Below are 20169 nucleotides of genomic sequence, written 5' to 3'. Positions count from 1 at the left end.
CTTTCCTCTCACCCTCCCACTCCTGCTCAAACACCGTCAGCAGCACCAGTGCCACTGCCACCACAATGTGCCCTGTCTCTGGCTGTGAAAGGGTTCAGCAGGCCAAGGAGGGAAGCTCTGCTTTGCTGATTAATGCAGTCAGGTCTCCTTGAAGGCTCTGTGTGGTTTAGTTGGGTGGCAAACTTGTTGCCATCAGCTCAGCAGCATTCAAGCAGAGAGCTGAAGATGCAGTTAAGGCATCAAGCATGCACCAGAGAGATTCAGATACCCTGCAAGTGACTTTAAGTGTGTTAAAAGGACCCAGCTGAACACCAGTCCCTATTCTTGGGTATCTTCATCTTGGTTCATAAGCTGTGCCATATCTTTCACTATCATCCTGCTAAGTCAAGAGAGATGCCACTCCTGGGCCTGTGAGATTCATGATACTTCCCCACAGATGCACTGAACTCAGCTCTTTGTGCTGTCTACCTCTACTACAGCCCAGTGGAATGGATACCTGTATGAAATACCTGAGGCTTTGGAACAGCAACAGTGTGGTAGCTCTAAAGTACATTAGCAGCCACTGGTCCCAGGCTCTGACACAGATCTGTGCCTCACTTGCAATTTAGAGAAACCAGGCCTGCTGCAGAGTTTACTTTGTGCCATTTGATTTGCCATTTTTTATCAGAAAATGCACTGAGTCCATGACCCAATGGCATCATGCCTGGGCTGTGGCGTGGACATGTTGTGTGTGCTTTGGCAGCTTGGAACACCTGTCTGCCTTTTATTTGCAAAAGACACAGGGCATGGGCACCAGTGGAGCAAGTGTCTTCAAAGCCACTCTGACAGGTTAACACCAGAACTCTCTGACCCTTTCAGGATTCAAGCATTGCACCAAAATGTCAATGGAAAAGTAATACTTGGGGGCAAGGAAGGAATGAGGCTGGAGCCCCCTGATAACTTCTCACCAGCCAGTGAATAACATCTAACCCTGGCAGACCTCATTCCATGCTAGTGGGTGGCTGGAACCCACAGCAACTCACTGCCTGCTGGGTGTCTCCTGGGGCTGCAGAGTAGTACCAGGCTCCACAAGGTGTGCTGCAGCACACCTGGAGACCACACACCCACACCCCTCCAGTAGGCACAGGGACCCTGCAAGTCAGGTTGGAAGAAACTGACCCTCTCAGTGCCTCTCCATGACATTCACACATCTCCTGAGCAAGACTGACACTTGCTTGTGAAAGTGCCCTCACTGGTGAGTCAGAACATCAAAAGCACAGGAGGGCCACAGGAGCAGTGTTAGGTGTAACCACAAACCACATCAGAGCCAGCCAGCTCACAGGGGCGGAGAAGCTGCAGCTCTGGGCTTGCTTCAGAAAAGGATGCTCAGGATCCTCCAAGTAAAGGAATCCAAGCTTCTCAAGGCACTGTCTGAACTGCAAGAGTGAATCCAGGGGACTGGCAAAGAAGGGGCTGCAATGTTTGGCTCCTGGGGAGGTCCAGTTGGCTTCCCCTTACAGCAAGGCTTTCCTAGGGTAAGTTTCCAAGGTTGTCAATAGAAAGGTGTCAGTCAAACAAGCAGCTGCTTCAGAGAGGGGCACATCCAGACTTGCTCAGCATGGTGTTTCAGCAATGTCAGAGCTGCTCAGTGCAGGACACTAGATGCTGGGGGGTTTGTCTCACCTCACTAGCATTGTCCAGGGTTTCACACCCATGGCCCACTCCAACCCTACAATTTCACAGTGGTGTAAGACAAGCCTGGTTAGGGCTGGGTGTTAGCCCAGGCTTAGGGGCTATACTAACAGCTTCTGTTAGTATAGTTGGGAAGGCCTCACAAGGTCAGCTGGTGGGTACCAATTCTCCCCTGAACCCTCCAAAATGTACTCTTATCTCCACACAGAGGTCACCTCACTCACATGAGGCAGAACCAGACAAGTCTTACAGCAAGTTATTGTGAGCCCCCCTAATCTCATTGAGCCTTCTCCCAACATCTCAAAAAAGGATGCCACTGTGGCAGTGATCAGACCAGGCTATAGCAACCACAAGTCCTCCCTGGCTGTGACACAGGTGCTTGTTGTGTAGAAACAGGCCAGAGGCAGGAGCACAGCACTCTGCTGCAGAGGCAGCAGCCAAAACATCAGAACAAATGTCACAAAGCAGGGGGGTGTCACAAAGCAGGGACCCTCAATCCAAAGGCAGGAAATCAGTCACAAATCACAAACCAAGCAGAAGCCACAGCTGCAAGCAGCAACTGCAAATGCTGATCAATGTTTGCAGCCACAGCCACTGCTGCTGGTCAGATGTGTCCATGGTTGCTATGGCCCCAGCTTGCCCATTTAGGAGTCATTGAAAGAAACCTCCTCACTGGGGAATAAGGAAGTACTTATCTGGCAAGACACTGCATGCTCGTTTCCCCTCCTTGGAGCTTTGCTGTGCTCTTCGCTGCCCCTGGTTCCTCCTCACATTCTGTCTGCTGCTGGCTTGCCTCCTTCACAAGCTGGATTGGCCTTCATCAGAGTCATGGGGAAAGAAGCAGAGGCTGATGTTCTGCTGGACATTCCTACAAAGAATCACAAAGGAGGAGGCACCTGGCAAAAAAAGGTCAGATGCTTCTGAGATTCCCTGGCATTATGTCACAGTTCTCTCAGCAAGGAGCAAATCCATCCCTGCCCACTGCACAGCCTGCTGGGGCACCCATTGATTTCAGTGGTGGAAGAGGGCATCCTGTCCCAGAGCATCTACAAAACCAAAGCAGTTTTCTGTCTCTGCCCTCCTGAGGAAGCCTTACACTGGCAGAGACAGCAGCTGAAGTGCAAAGTCTCAGTGCTTTTGTGACATTCTGCCAGCAGTGTCCTGGACAGAGGTTCAGAGCTGAGTGCCCCTCAGTTCCTGCCTTCCCAAAGGCTGCATCAAGCACTGGTTGGAGGCTTTCACTTCTCTGAGAAGCAACTTCTCCCATCTCCTACTTGCTCTGGACCCAGCTGCAATCTGTTCCTGCCTCTAGCTAATTAGGAGGCTGTATTAGAAGGTGGCACTTCCTCTTAGATTTTGACAAAGAGGAAGTCTTGTACTTGCAGACAGCTCAGGGTTGCAGTACACCTGCTCAGCTTGGGAATAAATCCAGGGCTTAGAGATTTAAAAGCCTGACTGTCTACCACTCAGCCCCAAATACACTGATCCACAGAGATTTGAAGTAAAGCAGTAAAAAAACCCCAAACCTTTATGTGACCAGACTGCCAGTATGTGTCCACGCTCTCTGCACAGCATAGCTCCCAGTTTGGCACAGACCAGCAGCAGGGAAAACCTTCACAGGTCTCCATGCTCTCTCCCCACTACGGCAAAATGCAAGTGGTCACATTTTCTCTCCTAGGAAAGAAATACAGAGGCCTTCCCTTTCCATTCCCAGCAGAAGCTGGTGAGTGTGCCTGCTGGATTCAGAAACAGGAGCAAGAGTGAAAAGCAAGCAGTGATGTCTTCCCTGAAGTTTGCCTTCTTGGGTTTCCTCAAAGGGTCCACCAATACCATAATTTCAACAATCACTTTGGAGACCCTGTCCAAACTAATTTCAACAGATTGCCTTGCCAACTGGGATTCAAGGGGGAAAGAAAGAAAAAAAAAGTAAAAAAGAAAGGGAGGATCCCTAAAAGCCACAAGGTCTGCTCCAGACTTTACAAGAGGTGACTCTGGAATAAACACCACTGAGCAATACCCTACCTGGGCACAGACACCTGCAGGCAGGATCTGTCTGGAAGCAGAAGCTTCCTTCAGGATAAGCCAGAGACAGACAAATGGTCCTGTAAAGGTAAGGGGAGGACACAGGGACAGCTTTGCCCCATCACTGCTTTTACTAACTTACTCCATGCAGTGGTTCTGATTCAGACTCCATGCAATGGTTCTGATTCAGAACCCCAGCTTCCTCTGATGCCTCCTGTAGCTGCAGCCCACTCTGCTCCTGGCTGCTTTACCCCGGGGCTCTGCTAGCCGGTGCAACAGTGTGGCTCTGCTGTGTGCATGCTCAGGGAGCAGCCCTGTGTCCATAGGAACTGTGGAAATATCTACAGCTCTGACCAAGCCATATTCCCAGCCTTCAGTCACATCCTGATGAAGTCCCTCGGCTCAGGGACTTTATGCAGGTGTTTGGTGTGATGCAGTACAAGCAGCACAGCTTGCAGTAACTCTTTCCCGTTAGCTGCACCTTCCTCTCAGCCCTGTTGAGCTCTCGGAGCTCCAACCTCACACGGGCAAGCCCAGGTGCAGCTGTGGGCCACTCAAAAGCTGCTTTTCCTCTCTCCCTGGCCACAAGCGGTCCCCTGCATCGGGCTGACCCTTGATCCGCGGTAAGGGGCTGCTGCTGCACCTGGCCAGGCTGCAGCGAGCCAAGCCTGCCCCAGGACCCCCTTCAAGAAGCAGACAGCAGGATCCCTCCTCAGGAGCGAGAGCGCAGCCCAGCGGCAGCCGAGCTCTCCGCAGCAGCCTTTGAGGCCGCCCGGCGCTTTCGCAGCCCTGCCCTGCCCTGCCCCCTAGTGGTTGCAGGAGGGCTGTGCGAGAGGATGAGCATCCTTCCTCCTCCCCTACCTCCCCAGCAGGCAGGTGGGCAGCCGCCCCCTGGCACTGCCAGAATCCCATCTTGCGTAGGCAAACCAGCACAGGCCGCTTTGGCAGGGAAGTGCAGCTCTCTGGGGTGGGACACAGGGTCTGGGGAGCAGGGACACACGTTGCTCTGCCAGCAGCGAGGAAAGAAGGAACAGGGCTCCTTCTCATCACCTTGACCTCTTTGTCCAAAGAGAGCTGCAAGACCTTGCTCAAAGCAGTCACTGTGGCAGCAGACACATGGCTGCAAGGATGGCACTCCTCAGCCACCGCCTCTGTGACTTTTGGCAGGCATTTCCTGGTGGGATGAAGAGGTGGTGCTGGATTTGCACAGAGCTAGGAGTCTGAACATAGTGAATGCTGAATCCTGACAGATATTCCTTGTAACTAGCATACACACCACCCTGCCAGATGCTCTGGAGTCCCCAAAACAGGCAGTTTCAGCCTCTTTTCGTTGTGGTTTCTACCTCTCCATCCAGGGATGGCCTGTCACCACCCCCAGCACACCCCAAGGATAGTCAGCTCAGTCTTATTTCAGAGTCACTTAGGGTGATAGAAGGAGCAGATGGGAGCGACTGAAGCTCCACAACAGCAAGGCTTCAGACAGTTTACAGTCACACAGGCAGGGGTCACCATCTAGGTATCCAAGAGAGAAAGGAGAAATCCTGAACATGGACTGTTATGCTGACCAAAGCAGGAATCTCACACAGGAAAGGCAAGAAGTAGTCACAATGTGTCAGGGCTACCCTGCCAGCAGTGCGTACACTTGACTCTGAGCCCACAAATTCTCTTGGTTTTCTGAAGCTCTGGTTTAAAGCTGACATCATCCCAGAATGGAGAGAGCCAGGCTTCCCCTTGCTCTTGCAGGTTTTGCTCCTCCCTCACTGGTCTGGACTTCCGAGGTCAGGCATCTTGCTCTGCACAGCAACACTGTGACTCCATTCCAGGTGTGACAGTGCTCCAGATGACAGCTGCACAGGGAAGGGTTGGAGTGCAGAACAGAGCCAGGCAGAAAAGCAGGCAGCCTCCAAGAGCAGCCCAGCAAAAAGCAGGAAAGAGAAAATCCACACCTGGGAGGAGTCCCCACCTGTTCTGCACAGACAGGACCCAAACTGCATCTGAGGAGCTCAGCTCTTTGATCTGCAGAGCACATTTGAATTTGTGGAGGTAGGGATGCCCCTGGAGGAGCTGCAGGCAGCATTGGAGAGCTGTCCCACCACCTCTGAAGATGAGGAGGAGTTGCTCTTGTCAGCTGTAGTGAGATTATCTCTTGGTTTCCTGGAGGGGTGACAATCTGAGTCACTCGGCAGTGGGAGGCTGATTTCTGCTGGCACCTACTGGAGCAGTTGAAATGTGTGGGCAGGGTAAAACCAATGCAGCTGCAGGTGATGATGGGGGCAGGCAGAAGCACCAGGAGGATAGTATTTTTCCTGCTTATTTGGGTATGTATAACATTCATCATCACTTCAGTATGCAGAGCCACTTGCACCTCTCTCCTCCCCTGTGCCAGAGCTTGGGTCTTGCTCCCTGACATCCTGCCTTGCCTTCAACATTCCTGCTTTTCCTCCACACATACTTGTTGCTCTTTCTCTCTGCTTCCCACCCAGCAGCCCCCTCCATACACTCCTCCAGGGACTTCTCCTTACACCAGACTTTCCTTCTTTCAGCCTTTAGCCAGAGGAAGGATGAGTGGGGGAAGTTCCCTGTGCCAGGTACCTCTTGGGACAGCGAAGGCCCAGCAAGCTTTGGGCAGGCAGGCAATGCCACCCAGATTTGCTGCTTCCCTGCTGGGAGGACAACATTCATTCCCATGCACGTTTGGTGACAACCCTCACTCAGCAAGCAGGACCCATGGTACAGGGACCAGCACCACCTGGCACAGAGTGAGACAGAGCTGCAGGAGCTGACTCATGTTAGCTAGTAAATCCCTTCTCTAGTCCCTTGCCCTCTCAGGGCACAGCTTTGCCCACTATTGGGCTGCAACCAGGCCTAAGGCACAGCTCTCACATGAAGAGAGTCACAGCTCTCCCATTTACTCCTCCATACAGCCACAGACAAAGGCCCCCTCGTCAGCCTCTCCTTGTTCTGTGGCTGCTGAACACTACCTCTTTGGGAAGAGCAAACAACCTTTCCCAGGACAGCCCAGTAGCTGCAACTGGTAAGCTCAAACCTCTACACTACTCAAGGTACCAAAATGTACCTCTCACCCCACCCAGAACTCAACCAGAGACATGGTAATAGAGCTGGCAAGGGCTGTGCTCCATGGCCTCACCACCCCCTGCTTGCACTCCCAGGCTGAATGGCAGCATTTGCCCCAGAAGCAACACTCACAGCATTACCATACTGCAAACAAACACACTAAGACCAGAAACAGGGTGTAAAACCACAGAGGAGAAGGCATCACAGGAACAGCCTTGTCCTAACAGCAGAGTTATGGCTAGCACAAAGTTCTTGTATCTTTGGGAGTGATTTTGCAAAGGATTCGGAAAACCAACTCCCTTTTCCAGCCAGCATGGGAAAAATCAGTCACCAATATGGTTTTCAAGCACACACTTAAATCAACAGCATTTGCTAGCTGTGAAACAGGAAACATCTCCTTGTCCTAAGCCTGGTAATGCCAATGCTCCCCTTGGCAGAGCCACATGAGTGAGGCTGGGGAGCTGCAATGCTTTTGCATAAGCAGGGAGTTCAGAGCAGGACAAAAGGGCTTTGCAAAGAGAGATGGCATTTCTGCCTCTTAGAGCAGCTCATTTCCTTCACAAAAAAACCACAGAAGCTCTGAGACAAACCTCTCTGCCACATCTCAGAAGCAGCTTGAATCACTTCAGCACCAATGAGAACTTGAGGCTCTACAGGGCAGAGGGAGCACTGCAAGGAAGGAGATAGGAACCTTTCCAGCTCAAGACCTTTCAAAACCCTTCCCGGGGACTTATGGAAAGAGGATTCTCACCTTCCAGCTTCACTCAGAAGTCACAGATGAGCTCAGTTTATATAGGTGCTAGAGCAGGAGGGCCTCGCTCTGGGCATAGTTTTGAGGTTCCTGGCAGGAAAGTTCTCAGCCTCTGACATTCAAACAAACCACAGAGCAGTACCTGACAAATCCAAACAAAAGGAAGATAAGTGATGAAGACTGTTTTGCATTTCAATCCCCTGTGCAGTTAATCAATGCACACTGACATTCTTTGCCATTTTGACAATGAGAGAGAGGAGAAGGCTAGGAGCAGACTCAGATGAGGCACAACAGAAGAAGACAAGGCATGGAGTGAGTTAAAAGAGCTCCTGATACAGGGGCTGCTGGCAGCAGAGGCTAAGGCACCAGTACAGACCCATTTCTTCTGAAGCCTGGTGCTGCTGCTCCATCTTCTGTGCAGGCTACCAGAGCAGAGAGAAGCCCTGGGTTAGAGCCCAAACCCTGGGCCAGCACTGGTCTGCAGAGGAGGCAAGATGGCCAGGGAGGTAGAGCTGCTCTCCCTGCACTGGTATGGAACAGGGAGGGGGGTGGTGGTGGTGGTGAAAAGGGGTTACTTTCTGTTGTGTCTAATGGAAATACCTACTGGTGGTACCTTATCTCACCAGATCAGCTTTCAAAGTGCATTTGCACCGCACTGCTTCCAATCAAACAGTGCCTGAGAGAGTTTGAGACAAACTGCCAACACTGCTCCTACACTGAAACCCACACCAGGCAGAGCACCAGCTCAGCCCTGGGGCAGGAAACCCTCCACATCTTCCCCCTCTTGCTTCCCACAGCAGTGTTCAGTCAGCTCCATCCAGCACCTGCATTTGCCTCACTGCAGTCCAGCACACCCTGGTCTGCAGCAGTGGGCAGGAGAGCAGAGAACACTGCAGCTGAGGTGTCTGTGTTGGGGGACAGCCTCACAGATGGCAGTTTAGTCACTTCAGCCCTTGTGCATCAGGCAACAACCTGAAGGAGAGACAGGACTCAGAGGTGCAGGAAGGTGCACAGATTGGCTCAGGTGAAATCATCCAGGCTGATTTCACAGGTGGGTCCCTTTCATGCAAACACTTTTTGATCCCTGTGTGGCTGCCTGTTAGCCAAACCTCACCCCCTTTACTCTGACTCCATTTTCCTTGGTGAAAAACACAGGCAGAATATTTTCATGGCTGCAGTCCCAAAGCCTTCAGAGGCAGTCACTTCCAAGGGGAAACAGGAGGAGCTGTGCAGAGGGGATGATATGGAGCTGCATGCACATCAGCCAGGGGCACAGCTCCTACCACTTCTGCAGCTGGGCAGTGTAGACAAGACTTGAGGTTTTAAAAGCTGTGGTGCACAAATCCCTCTGCAGTCCATCAGTGACCCAGAAGGGAACCAGAACAAGCCCTGCTGAACAGAATGTTGTTACCTTCAGAGCTTGCCCAGCCTCTCTACCACCAGATGTCCCACAGAGCCACCAGGGACATGGTGCTAAGCAGTGACACTGAGGATGTGATTACCACACAGCACTGCACCGGCTCCTTGGGCACACCAAAGCCCTCCCCAGCCTCTGACCACTCTCTAGCATTACTGAGCAACAGGCTTTTGGTGGATTATTCCAAATCCAAGCTTAGTAAATCCCCACTAAGGAAAGAAGCTTTCCCCCAGGAGCAGTAGTTACGAGCCAGAATTGAGTATTTCTTGCCCACAATTCCCTGAACAATATGGTTTAAGTTTCAGTCTCACTCACTCACAAAGTAGCTGCTGTGGAAGTTGTCCAAGAGGTAGGAGGAATGAAAGTTATTCACCATTGCCTTTGGGTTCTGCTCCTCTCTCTGTCTGCTCCAGTTTGAAGACTTTTCTGCTCCCTGCCATGAGTGAGCCACACAGAGTAGCTTGCCCAGGATAATCTTAGAGGCTTTTCCTGAGGGTCACCCCATCCCAGAAAGTGGTTTTGTGTCGTGCCAGGGGGTTGCACCCCTTAGGCTGGGGTTGGCAAGTGACAAAGGATTCCATGGCAGTTGCACACCCAGGTGTTGGTCACCTCCTAGGGTCTCCTCCCATTCTGTTCTGCTGCTACTTGGCCCCGCATTTTGCAGGAGGAATCTGATTTGTCACACCCATGATCTGGAGGAATTTAAACAACTTGGAGCTGTCATTTGCTGTCCCTTTAGAAACAGTCCTGAACCCTTAAGGATTGCAATTCAGGTTGACATTAAAAGCACCTGCAAGCAACAAATCAGTTCCAGAGAGAACTTCTGAGCCATTCAGACTACAAACATAGCTTCAGCTCTTTCCTGCTGACTGGGCTGGAACCCTGTTACCTTTCCCAGTATTGCCTCAGGCTGACTCTTTGGCCACTCTTGTCCCTGCTGCCACAGGTCTCTGGTATTTTCTCTGTCTCTGGAACATCCCTCTCCTGCGAAGCTCACACACATTTTCTCACAGAGCTCTTTCACACTCTTAGAAACAAAGTCCCTGAGTCCCTAAGGTCAGAAATCACTTCTTGTTAGTGAGGGAGTTGATTTCTCCTCTCACTTCTTTCCCCTTCCCACAGCAAGTCCTGCGTACCCAAACAGCATTTCCTGAGCCTGCAGCAGTTTGGTTACTCTTTCAGGACCCTTTTTTTTTTTTTTGCATGCTCAGCAATAAAGATAGTAGTTACCCATCTCTTGGTAAGGATGTCTCAGTTAAGTAGATTATCAAAGGCAGAGGAAGAGCAATGGAAAGCTGCAGACTGTATCCAGTGAAGATTTACCACAGGATGCCTCTTCTCTGCACTCAGGCCCTTGCTTTCACAGCAACACTGAGCATTTTGCTGAGAAGCCAACATAAAACTTCCAATTTGATGTATTTCATATCACACAGCCCACTGTGGTCCCAAGAGACCTATGTGGCAAATCCTCAAAGGAACTGGGGAAGCTCTGGTCACAAAGAGGTTTAACCTGATTTGTCTAAAGCTCTGCAGGGCTAAAACTGGAAGTAACATTATTGTGTCTAGCTGCTGAATGGTCTCAATAACATAACACTGGCAATGGCCACCTCTAACTTCTTTGGACACAGTCAGATGCTGCTCTGGGTCTTAATCTACTTTTGAATCTCCTGAGGATTTCCCTTCAGTGATTACTCTGAACTCTGCTTCCTACTTAACGTTCTCAAAGCAATCCAAGCATGGTTTTGCAATCCCCACTTTGACACAGTCACGCTTGGTATCTGCACCCAGAAGTCACCTAGGAACAAGCCTGCAAGTCTGCATGTGTAAAGCAGAGTGCTGATCTACATTGTGTCCTTTAAGCCTCCCTGGCCCAGTCTTCAGGGTACCCTCCAGATATTTCATCACCACAGTTCCTAAGCTGTCCTGCCTCCAGCTGAGAGCACTCATCCAGCCATGGCTCGGAGGTGCAGGATGCACAGTAAAGCAGACCACCTCCCAGGCTACAGCCTTTTACATCCCTGGTCCCTCTCACCAAAGCCATTTAAGGCTCCTTCAAGACCCCCCTCCCCCCCCCCAAAATCCAGATCCTAACAACAACTCTTTAGAGCAGCAGTGGATCAAGACTGTCACCAGCAGCATGCAACCCCCCCAGCTGTCATGTCCTTGTCCTCAGCAGCCTCTGCTTCCTGCCCCAGGCAGATTGATTTCCTGTAGCTGTGTTCACACAAAGCAAAAAGGAAATATTTTTTTGTTTGTATCTCCCAATCAAATAAGCCCCAGGTGGTTTGTGATGATCACTACTGCTACAGTCCCTTGCAGATGGCAGAGAGGTGTCATAGACGATGGCTGCCATGAGCACCTACAGGTGGAACAATCCTGTCACCCATAAAGCTCTTTGGAATAGGGGAAAGGTGCTGAGTCACTCCTGCACATCCTCTCCTTCTCCCCGGCTGCTGGAGGAGGGTTTCCTTTCGTCAGAGTATCACCCTGAGTGCAGAGACACTGCAGAGAGGAAGGACAATTCTGGCTTAGGGGGGACATCAGAAGGCAGGAAGGGCTCTCTCTGGAGCCCCTGTCCAGCCTCCCTGCACCTGGCAGGTCTCACAAGTAGGGCATGGTGCTGGCACGTGTCAGCTCACTGTAGTTCCCAGTCCCAGAGTCTCTGCCCTGTGTGGAGCCAGAATCTCTTCTCATGGCACGTTCTGCTGAGCTTGGGGCTTCCTGAGGGAGGCTGCAAGCTTTGCAGGAAATGCACACTTGGGCAAAGGCCTCCTGGAGCCACAAGTCACCATCCCTGTCTTCCAGCCAGCACCAGCCTCACTGCTGGGATGAAGATAAACCCCTGTCAACCCTGGGAGACATTAGTGATGTTCCTGCTCAGGCTCCCAGGGACCCAAAATCCACCCAAAGTTAAACCCAGCAGTCCCAGGGAAGGTCTCCCTCACAGCTCAGATCATCAGCACTTCCTGTCCCCACCAGCACCAAGCCTCACAGAAACATCTGAGCATCAGCTCCCAGCAGGCAGGGCAGCACAGGGCTCACCATGGCCCTGCAGGAGACATGGGAGCTCTCCAAAGTGAACAACACTCTGGCCTGCAGCAGCACACAGGGAGCCCAGGCTCACCCTCAGCACCATCCCAGGCGTTCACCTGGTCCCAGGGGATGGGCACTGCTGCAGGATGGCACAGCCACCTGGCTCAGCAGTGGGAAGGAAGGGTTTACCAAAAGGTCCTCAGTGCAGCACGGGCCATGCTGCCAGAGCAGCTGGGCTGGGGAAAACTCCACGACCCTTCATGGTGTGTCAGTGTTAGCTGCCTACAAGCCCTCACCACCACCAGAGGTGATTCACCCATCCCAGCAGAAGAGTCCTTTGCAGCATGCAAATATTTGTGAATCACCTGTGGGTCTTGCAGTCTCCAGCCTGTTCTGGAAGTGCCACTCTGCTCTCTCAGTGCCATTCTGCCCTGGCAGGTGAGGGGGCAGAGGTCCTCCTGGCAGCACTGCATAGCTGCACCTGCCCTACCTACAACTCAGACCAGCTGCTCAGCTTTCCTTGTGCCACCACAGAGCGTGGAAGGAGGGATTCCCAGCACACTGCCCTGGTGACTCAGCAGCTCTGTGCCAGGCTGGGGTTTACTGGAAGGCAGCACAGGGCTTCACCAGCTGCCTGCTCTCTTTTACGCTCAGCTAGAGAGCACAAAGGTGCTTCAGAGATACATTTCTGTGTTCAGTATGCATTTCAAGACCACAGGAAATAGCACTTTGAAAGAATGGGGCTAGGGTGGGCAGCATTTTTCCCCCTTTCTCTTATGTTTTTGGGGTTTTTTTGTTTGGTTGGTTGTTTTTTTTTCCACAGGGGAAATTAGAAGTAAAGAATGAGCTGAGCAAAAGCAGTTGAAGAAAGCCTGAATTTCCAATCCTGTTAGGGGAAGCTCACTGCCAACAGGCAACTCAACAGTTCTTCAAGGCACTGGCACACCCCAAGAGCACAAGCAAAGTGTTCAGCAGTGGTACCAGACTTGCAGAGGGTACAGGTCACCAGAAAGCAGTGGCAAGAAAACAAAGGAGAGCTATTTGGTCAGAAGGATGAGATCAAACTTCTCAGGGATGGTACCAAGCAGCAGCTGTTGCTGTCCAAGTCAAGTCCCTAGGGAGTCAGTGATTTAAGGCAAGAGTTTGTTTTCTCTAAGCTGTGTCCCTTGCTCACACAACCTTATTCTGTGTCTCCAGAGGGCTCAGTGTGCTGATTCATCCTCTGCAGGCTGATGGAGGGGAGAGGCTCACCACTGTCACCATGTCCTTATGCACTTCTGATGCTGGGGAGCATCGGAAGCACTGAGGGGATATTAGCAAGCCTGAGGTGTGGGCATGGTTTACAGGCAATGAGGGCAAACACAGAGAAATGGAAGTGCTGCTACCCAGGGCCAAGTTAAGGATTTCCAATGTTGTTTTAAAATAAATAATTCCATGAGTTTATGGCTTTTAGTATGCTGTGCATTCAGCCCTAACACCAGTTTTGAGCCTGGTAGCCTTGAAGTCTGCCACCTCCATCCAGGTTCTCTTACGTTTTCCCCTCAGTGTATCTTCCAGCTCCCTCCAAGCAACAGGGCTGGATTTTGCTTGACTTGTCTGCATGAAAACAAAGGATGGTGGTGTTGGGAACAACTCTGGCTGAATTCAGGTCAAGGAGCTGGAGGAGAAAGGGATAAGCACATGGAAGTGAAAGCTCTCAACACCCAGCTGCCCCCTGTGGCCACCACTAGCCCTGGGCAGAGAGCCTGATGTGAGCAGGGCTGGATGATGTCGGTGCTCTGTTCCCTGCCAGCACAGGCTTGCCCCTGCCCCTGGGTGCGAGGTCCCAGTACCCATTTGCAGGATCTCTCATCCCTTCTGCTTCCCTCCTCAGCCTGTCTGATGAGATAAAGCAGAAATCACACAACCCACAGAAATTACAAGACCCACAAGACACCTTCTGCATTTAGAAGCCTTTCCAATGCTTTTTGCTCACACAGGAGGAAGCAACAGGGAGTTGGATGATTCTCCTCAGCATCCTAAGTGGAATCAATGCCACTAGAGGACATACACTGACACATGTGTTGGGATGCATTGGGGACAGGCTAGCCCAGGCTGTTACCCCAGGCTAGACAATCGACTCAGCTGTTGCTACCCTGTGTCCCTGTGTGCATGCTGGGGAAGGGGACCACCTAGAGCAGCAAGTTACATTAGCATTGAATTGAAAGTCACATCTCGAGGCGCCCTGCACAGCACTGATAATTCTCATGCAGCACTGTGCCCTGCCAGGTCTGAAAGAGCTTTGTTCTGTGACTAGGAGGGCACCAGGCAGTGGCTGCCTGCATGCATGAGCTGACAGCTGGATCGCTCCATGTCTTGCCACAGGGAGAGCTGGATCAAGCAGCTACCATCCCTCTTCTCTCCTTCAACAGCCCTGCCTGAGTCACATCTTCCAGCCCAACAAGCAGGGTCACCACAGGATGTGAGTGGGGAGCTCTGAGCAAACCTTCAAAACAGGTCCTTACCCTCGCTGCAAACTCGCACACCAGGCTGGCAGAGGAGCACTTCTGAAGCTCCTTGCTCTAGTCCAGGCAGAAACATCCCTCCACCCCAAACTTCAGAAACTGACAGCACTGTCATGTTTGCTATGGCCACAGCTCTGCCAGCACTCAGCAGCTGGCTAAGCCACAGCAGCTGCCTGACACATCCAGGACTTAAATTAGCTCTCAGCAGCAGAGCAGTGGAGGACACACAAAGAATCACACAACTGTCAGGGCTGGAAGGGACCCCAAGGATCATCCAGTTCCAACCACCCTGTCACAGACAGAGACACCTCACACTAGATCAGGTTGCTCACAGCCACATCCAGCCTGGCCTTAAACACCTCCAGGGATGAGGCTTCCACCACCTCCCTGGGCAACCTGTTCCTGCGTCTCACCACCCTCATGGAGAAGAACTTCTTCCTAACATCCAATCTGAATCTACCCATTTCTAGTTTTGTTCCATTCCCCCCAGTCCTATCACTCCCTGACACCCTAAAAAGTCCCTCCCCAGCTTTCTTGTAGCCCCCTTCAGATACTGGAAGGCCACAAGAAGGTCTCCTCAGAGCTTTCTCCTCTCCAGACTGAACAGCCCCAACTCTCTCAGTCTGTCTCCATAGCAGAGCAGCTCCAGTCCTCTGCTCATCCTTGTGGCCCTTCTCTGGATCCTACCAGCAGGACTGGTTACCCCTGCCAGGACCCTGGAAGCCATGGAACAGGCACACAGGCTTTGTGCTGTGAGGACTCACGGAGCTGCCCTTCCCTCTGGGTAGCAAATACACCAAGACAACAAATCCCAGCGTGCTCTCCCCTGTCTCAGTTGTCTCACCATTCCTCAGAACACTCTGCATGACCCAAGCCTCATCCCTCTAGTGTGAGGTGTCCCTACCCACAGCAGGAGGGGTGGCACTGGATGATCCTTGAGGTCCCTTCCAAACCTGACAATTCTGTGATCCTAAAGCAGCACTGCTGATCCCCCCATGGGAAGGACCAGGGAACTCTGGCATCTCCTCACACCTCTGCCCACCAGAAGATACCACTGCAGACACTGCCAGCAGTCCCCTGCACCACAGCCTGCAGTCCCATGTCTCCCATTGCAGGGCTTCAGTCATCTACAGGGAAAACAACATTTGATCCCCCATGCTACCCCAGCAGACAAATCAGCAACATCCTGCTGAGCTTTTCTTCTTCTCTCTCCTCTATATTTTCCTTTTGGTAATTGAAAATCAACAAGAAATTCCCATGTAGGTTGCCTCACCTTGCATCAAAACTCCTCTCTTTACACAGCTCATCCCCTCTTTTGCATTAAACCTCAGTCACTTACTCATGCCTAAAATTACACTCCTGTAACCATGATGTAATATCCCTTCATGTCAGAGTACTGGAACAATAGTTAGGTTTACCTCGCTTCCCTTTATCTCTCCTCTCTAACCACTAGGCAATATTTCTTCCCAGCCTGGTAGAGATACATCAAAGTCTTTACAGCTCCATGGGCTGGAAGAAGGAACCCCACAAGACATTGTAATGAAAACTTAGAAAGCCCAAGGTTGGCTTTGAGTAAAATCAATAAGCAAAAAAACCCCAAACAACCTCCAAACAAAACCAAACAAAGCAGCACTGAAACTTACCAGGTGAAAGAGAAGGCTGCTGGCTGAACTCGCAGGGTTTGGGTGGCTTCAGCTCCTCTGGTCATTTCATTCTTGCTCATCCTCTCTCTCATACACTCATCCCCAAGTGTAGCAGGAACAGTCCTGTGTAACACATCTCAGCAGGGACAGTTCCAGCTAACCACAACGAAGCTGGGAGGTTTCTGAGCTGAAATGCGTACCCAGGCAAGCCTGCCACGAGCCAGTCCATGCTGTGGCTCCATTTCTTGTCTCTGGCTCCCTGGTGCCTCCCCATGCTGGGGATCAGATGGAAGATCAGCAGCTGCTACTTCTGTGCCCTTTGTCCTTTGCTGTGCACCAGTTTCCTTCTCTGTCACAAGTCAGCAGGGACTGGTGAGGAGTCAGGACACATGTTTGCAGTACACAGTACTGACAAGAAGGATGCTGCCCATAGCTGTCCAGGGGATGTTTACCTCTCTCTGTCTGGGGTTTCTCCACTGTGGAAAGCAGGGCTGCAGAAGGCACTGGCAAGGCTATTGACAGCACTTCCCATCTCCACAGATCTGTTAGAAACAGCCCTGCTCCCTGCTCATCCTGCCTCACTCTGAGCTCACCAGGCATTTTTTGCTTCCACTGTGCTTTTGCTGTAGCAGCAGCAGTGGCCCTCTGCCCATGCAGTTCTCTCTATAACACAGTTCTTTCTGTACAAACTAAGCCTACCCGAGGGTTTCAAGATACCAGCATGCTGCCCTCCCCTTTCCTCCACTGGGGTAAGGAAATAGGATGCAGCATCTGATACACATCAGCCACAAAAGAGGCCCCGCTGTCATCAAGGAGCTCACTGTGCTTGGCCACATAGCAGCACAACCATTCCTGTTGTGCAGAGTCCTGATTTGGCCAACTTCACACCCAAATGCCCAGACAACTCCTGGAAAGGGTCCAGCTGAGCACAAGAGCTGCCTGTCTGCTGCAGCATGGCCTCTGACTCCACACTGGCCAGGTCCCTCAGGCTAGACCTTGTAGGAAAGTGCGTCTGTGATTCCTCACCTGAGACTGAGATCCTTCCTTATCAACGTGGAGAGACCCCTTACATGCAACAGATCCTCAGTAAGTGACTGATAGTATCCTGAATTAATACTAATGGAATCCACATAGCTAATTCCATTGGACGTAAGCCATTGTTTCAGTCTGGGAGTAAGTCTGGATCAGCCACACCTAGACTCCCTTCTGAGGAGGAGTTTAGAAAGCAGGGGAGCCCATTCTGAACCTCATGCCTCAAAGGGAGGTTTTCCTTACCCTTTATGTCTCTTCCACTAGGTAAAAAACATGAATCAAGCCTGAGACTAAGTTTGGACTTAGCTGCACCTGTGCTCTATCAGGGGCTTCGAAAGCAAGAGGGTCCACTCTGAACCTCACAACTCAATGAGGTCTCCCTTAATATTTTGTGCCTGATGAGTAAATCATTCTAAACAGATTCTAACTCACTTGTCTCTATTTCCTCCCTGTAGTGAGCAGTCTGTTGACCCTCAATGCTGAGCTTCGTTAAGCTGCACTTTCACAAACTCACATTAAAAATAAACCCCAACAAATCTCTTACCTGTGACAGGAACAAAATGTTTGATAACATAAAAATAATTAGTGATGTATTAAATAATTTTAAGTATAGTCCCAGAGCTATTACTAATGTCAGCATTAAATATTCAGTAGCAATAAACAAGTATTTAACTACAGGACCAGCTGATTAGCTAGATGAAGTGACTAATGAAACCCTTGTGGCACAAGCAGTTTATGAACTGGCTCCATGCAGTATGAAACTGAATAATCCTGTCCTGACCTTACTCTGAATCTTTAGTCAGAGCTCACAGGCTGAGTGGTTTTGCTCTGGGCAGGTTAGAGGAGTGCTTGAGGAAGGGATCACAAAGCAGAAACCTTTCTGGCAGCCATACCACTGGCTCAGTGCAGTTACAGCTGCTCTCTGACTCAGGAGCAAGCCCAGCAGCAAGTAGCTTTATCCTGCAAGGACAAGCCAGCTCCATGCACCTCAGGAGATGTCTCTCTGTAATGTGGCTGTCCTGCCCTGTCCACTCTACTGTGGCACTGGGTTTGAACCCTGCAGGTCTGTGCTGCCCTTAGCATTTCACACAAACAGACTGACAGCTCCTTGACCTCTTCTGGTCTACACCAATGGCAACTGCCACATCCTGCCCTAGAGCTAACTACACTCACAGCCTGGATGAGTATTTTGTTCTGGCTTATGGAAACCTCTGGGATCTTCCTAGCCCTTGACCAGTACAGCACTAGCAGAGTGCAAACTCAGCATGAGTCTCCTCCGGGCACCAGATGCCCCCTCTCATCCAAGATGCTCACCAGTAAAGAAAGGAAGCCTGCAACATCCTCAGGTAGCTTTGCCACAGAACTAGGTGCAGACCTGTGGGGATGTGTAGGTACAGATGCCCACCCACTGTTTGGACAGCTGGGCACTAAGAAAGCAAGACAGCACAGCTGAGAAATCAGAAAAGGAGAACACCTTTCATCCCTTCCTGGCACTGCACCAGCAACCAGTCCACTGCTAAGTTTCACAGAAGCAGGTTTCCCTGAAGTGAGTGACAGCAAACCACAGGCCACAGAGCAGCACCATGGAAAAGGAAATGAGCACTACAGGCTGCTGAACAGCCACTGCTCACTGTGACCCACATCAGAGCTGCCAGAAGGCTGGACCACAGGCAAAGGTGATGAAGCACCACAGCTCTGTGTGCTGCTCAGTGACTACCTGGCAGACAGCCCAGGGGTGAGAGCTCCACAGAGCAGGCACCAGAGTGAGCAAACAGGGGGTTTAACACCAAAGTGCCCCTTTCTTTCCTTGCCCTTCAGAATCCCTGAAAATGCTGCTGGGGCCAGAGGGCACCCAGAGGAGCATGGTGCTTTTGTGGATGGCAGCACAGTGAGAACTATCTCTAACTCAAGCTCAACCTTCTGTTTTGAAATCAGTTCCTTTCCTGATCACCCAACTGGGCTTTCAGGTGCTGCATCTATACTGCCCACAGCACACACCTTCCTGGGCCCAAATTCTAATGTTTTGATGCTGGAGCCCCAGAGCTCCATGATGGGGACCCTGTGCCCTGTCAAGCAGGCAGTGAAGTTTAGTCAGGCTCCTAGATTCCTACCTTGATGTTGGAGAAGGAGCAGCTTTGCTGGCCCCTGATCACAGAGATGTTCAGGGCTCTGGCCATGCAGAAGCCTGCTGCCACAAATGAGGAGAGGAGAGTGCCACTGAGTAGAAAAAGATGCCTTTATTTTTAACAGAACACCCTCGGTGTCACAGATATTCTCTCCTGAGCAAGACAAGGAGGCCAGCCGAGCCATGCCCCTGATGGGCACCAGCACATGCAGGGAGTGGCAGGAGCCAGTCTCCATAGGGGATCTCGATGTAGCAGAAGGGTGGGAGGGGACCTGGAGATGATGCTTTCACCTCAGGCACCCCTGGTGTGCTCAGGTCCTGCCAGCAGAGCGCATGCCCTCCCCACCAGCTCCCCCACCACAGCACATTCACAGTCTCTCTCTAGAGCTCGGACCCTCTCGTGGCACTGCTGCTTCTGGCACATTCCTTGCAGTTGAGAAGAGTTAAATAAAAGGGTTGAGAATGTTTTCTGGGACAGGAACAGTAAATAACTTAAGGCAAAACGAAAGTACCATGCTCTGAGCCAGCCAGCAGGCAGGTGCCTGCCATGCAGTCTTCACAGTACCAGGGCCAGCCACGGCTGGAGGCAGGCATCTGACTCCCCACTACTTGTTGCCATACTGCTGCCTGTGGTGTGGCACAACACAGCTCAGGCACTCACATTCCTGGCTCGAGAGGCCTCTTTGATGCCTGGCAGCTGTCCTTGCATACCTGCTGGTAGAGGCTCACCAGGGCCACGGTGCCATGTGGGGCTGCTGGCATCAGCAGGTAGCATGTAGTGAGTTTCCATGGGGTCCCCAGGTCTTGAGTTTCTTGGTGGGGTGTTCTGGAGGGGGAGCATGTGGATTCTCTTCAGAATGATGCAGTACAGCCCCAATGTTCCCAGAGGTCTGCTT

Source organism: Indicator indicator, chromosome 10 (assembly GCF_027791375.1).
Source record: "Indicator indicator isolate 239-I01 chromosome 10, UM_Iind_1.1, whole genome shotgun sequence".
NCBI classification, from domain to species: domain Eukaryota; kingdom Metazoa; phylum Chordata; class Aves; order Piciformes; family Indicatoridae; genus Indicator; species Indicator indicator.
This window is presented reverse-complemented; position numbering follows the sequence as displayed.